Source organism: Humulus lupulus, chromosome 6 (assembly GCF_963169125.1).
Source record: "Humulus lupulus chromosome 6, drHumLupu1.1, whole genome shotgun sequence".
Lineage (NCBI taxonomy): Eukaryota > Viridiplantae > Streptophyta > Magnoliopsida > Rosales > Cannabaceae > Humulus > Humulus lupulus.
The window spans coordinates 99,774,886-99,778,461 of NC_084798.1; the positions used below are offsets into that span (position 1 = coordinate 99,774,886).

Genomic DNA, 3,576 nt, shown 5'->3' on the forward strand with positions numbered 1-3,576 from the left:
CTTTTTGCAAGCCCTAAAAAAGTTTTTAGGGCACGCCTCCTACGAGTCCTCTATTTGAGAGCCTTAAAATGTAGTGAGCCCTAAAAGAATCTTTTTAGGTCGCGCGTTGTGAGCCCTAAAAAAATATTTTTAGGACTCACAATATGTGTCATAAAATATCCCGTTAAGTTACTTTAGATAAAGTTTTTACGGCTCTCTTCGCGTGCCCAAAAAGAATATTTTTTAGGGTGCACAATGCATGCCCTTAAAAGTTATATTTACAATTTTAAAAAAATTAATTTATATTTATTTTATGTAAAAAATTATGATTTAAATGAAACATTTATATACAAATATTAAAACATATAGATTAATATAACAAAACTTATTCATTGAAATACATTCATTGAGATAATTACAAATCTAAAAAAACAAATAATTCATAAATTTACAAAGAGACACAGACAATATAAAATAGAAGAAATTCCTACTTATTATTACAATAAAAAAGGGCATATATAGCTCAGTTGACTAAATTAATTAATGACAATCAACCTTTCTCTCCATCTATTTCTTAGAATGGACACCTCTTGTCCACTTTCAACATTGGAATAATGAACTGTGGCAGCATCATGACATTTTTTTGTTATACCTTTACCACTTTCAACAAGAACCATTCTTAAATTGGACTCTCAAGAACAAGACACTAATAATCTCCTATTCCTTTCTAAATGCTAACAAATCTATATTTATAGAAAACCCTATCATTAATGACATGTATATGCTAATTTGTTTCATTGAACTATTTCACTGTAGAAAATCTATTATTAATATATACCACGTTTATAACCTTATTTTATCAATTAGTTTTGTTCAATGTGCTCATATACCCATGCAAAATTAATACATGTCTTTTAAGAAACTAAATTCATCCAAACATAGAAATAACATATACAAAAGACTATTTATGATAGGAAAACAAAAGAATAAGTTCCATTTATATACAAATACATGCACCTATATACACTTTGGTGTTTGTGCTTGCTACCACTAATAAATAAAAACAAATTAATGACACGAAAATAAAATGTAACTACCATCTAAAACTACGACACAAACAATTTGAAAAAAATGCAATCAAGTATTGATTTATCAAATACCCAAATGCAAAACCCTTATAAAAAAATAGAGAAATATCAAGCAGGCCTGTAGAATCACAAAGCCAATATTAACCACAAATAATTTATTTCTTGGTATATAATAATGCTCTATTATATAATTGACCAAATCTTAAACATGGAAACAGAAAAATAGCACAAATGATGTTGAAAACCAACCACTAAAAACATTAATGTAAATACTTTCATTGCTTTACATTCCCATAAAAAACATAATTAAATATTGCAAAAATGTTTTCCATATACGGGCTGGCTCTTCAAGCAAAAAAAAAAAGAAAGAAATTCATGTGTAATGGATTACCATGGCATTACAAGTTGCTGGATAATCCAACTTTGCATCCAAGACAACTTGCTTTGCAATATCCATGTTTAGCAAACATCAATAAAAATATGGCAGATTCCATCTTAGATGCAAGATAAAAACAAAGGCTATAAGAAAAGCTATAAGAAAAAAAAAGTAAAATGTTCAAAGATTTCTCTGAGCATAGAACATTTCATAAGTTAGAGTACTCTAGTAACAAGAATAAATATTAGGAGTATTTAAGCACGTTGTGACACCAACAATGAGCAATGTTTAGTTTAGAACATATATATATATATATATTAATATGAATATGTTTATATTCAACAAAAATTAGAAATCAAAATAGGAGTTGTTGCAAGTTATGATATAAAATAAAATGATCACTATGTGATTTTGCCTCCTAATAAAGGTGATGCTAGTGCAACCACTCAAGAAAATATGAGTTCAACATTAAGCTAACTAAATGCAGTACTACACCACCAAAAAAAAGAAATAATAACAGAGCAACAATGGCAACACGAATTAGTTTCAAATTGTAATGTACTGAGGGCTTAATCACCGTGCCTAATAATTCTACGCATGTTTGCTTACAATTTTACACATGTATTGTATTTATTTTTCATTTTGCTTTTCCATTGCCACATGTAGCTGTTGTTCCTTTTAATTACTCTTGATGTACATCTTGTATATAGATACTCTACTCTATTGAATATTATATTCAGATAATGAATATACAAAAGGTCATTTGTACCTTATATTCTTTCAAAACCCTATATCCTTTTATAGTATCAGCACCGCATGTCATCCTCATCCTCCTTCAATATACCAACCTTTGATAGTTAAGCTTATTGAAAGCTACACAAGGAAAACATTATAATATCTCAATCAAATAAAGAGATCTTCAAAAAAAAATTGTAAATCAAACTCACCAGCCACATTAAAAATTTTCATTTCTAGGTATTTACAAAAGTAATTCAAAGTTGCCAAACAAAACACCAAAATTGATATCAATATAATAATCTCCAAAATAAAAACTGAAAACTCACTAACTCCACCATTCTTATTATCAATATATGTCAAAAGTAGAGGCTCGAAAATGAACAAATCATGGAAAAAAAATGAAGAAGTAAAAGAGAAAGATAATAATCACATTGAGAAAGATTACTACAGGTTGAATCTATGAAATATTGAGCCAAAATACCCAAGAGAAAATGAAATAGTAGCAGACAGAGGAAGCTTCAGAACTAGAAGAACAACAAATAAAACATCAAAAGCTTTTGCCCAAATTTAAACCTATGTATATATATACATACCTGTGAGATTTTGAGAGGAAGAATCTAAGAGAGTTCTTCATTTTATTCTCTCATGGATCTTCCAAAAAAAAAAATGGAGAGTGAAGCATGAACTGGTTAGAGTCAAAGATCTAATGGAGAATGAAGTGAGAGAAGAAAACAAGAGAGAGAATGGAGAAATGGCTTGGGAAAGTATAACTTTAAGTCTGCTAAGCTTACTAAATTTTAGATTGTCGCTTTAACATTTTGCAGGCCCGCCTTATTTTAACACTTATTACTTTAACATTTTTTTCTCCAAATTACTTTACCGAAAAGAACAAGTGAATGGGGACTAATTTAATTGACATATTTTAGGCCCACTTGAGCGTCCTTAATATATTTTTTTAGGGTGTGTCCTTAAAAGTCTCTCCTCACTCAATTACTCAGATTTTTTTAGGACTCGTCTAAATAATTACGACATTCATTATACATCTTAAAATATATTTTTTAAGAACTCTCAATGAGTGTCCTAATAAGTCTACAGACATTTTTAAGGGCTCACATTTAAATGTGTGTCCTAATATGGTGACCTATGTGGTACATTTTGTAGTAATGACAAAGACAACTAATGTTAGAGCTTTTTTCTTCTATCTTTCTTTATGCACTCTTTATTGAATTTCATAGTTGTTTTAGTTTTCATTATGAACTAATTCCCTTTTCTTAGGGTTATGATGTAGTAAAACATGAATCATTAATGTTATACATGATTTTGATTCTAGATCTGAGAAGTTATAATTGATTATGATATAGTTAGAGAATCATAGATTCTGATGTGACATCCTGA

General features: G+C 28.9%; 1 long non-coding RNA gene across 1 annotated transcript; it reads right to left on the reverse strand.

Annotated features, from left to right (window-relative positions):
- Positions 1 to 364: 364 nt before the first annotated feature.
- LOC133782391 (uncharacterized) lies at positions 365 to 2,997 on the reverse strand. Its single transcript, XR_009870481.1, has 2 exons — positions 2,775 to 2,997; positions 365 to 2,316 (listed from the first exon to the last, which is right to left on the reverse strand). It is a non-coding gene; the product is annotated as an uncharacterized LOC133782391 (long non-coding RNA).
- Between the last annotated feature and the right edge of the window lie 579 nt (positions 2,998 to 3,576).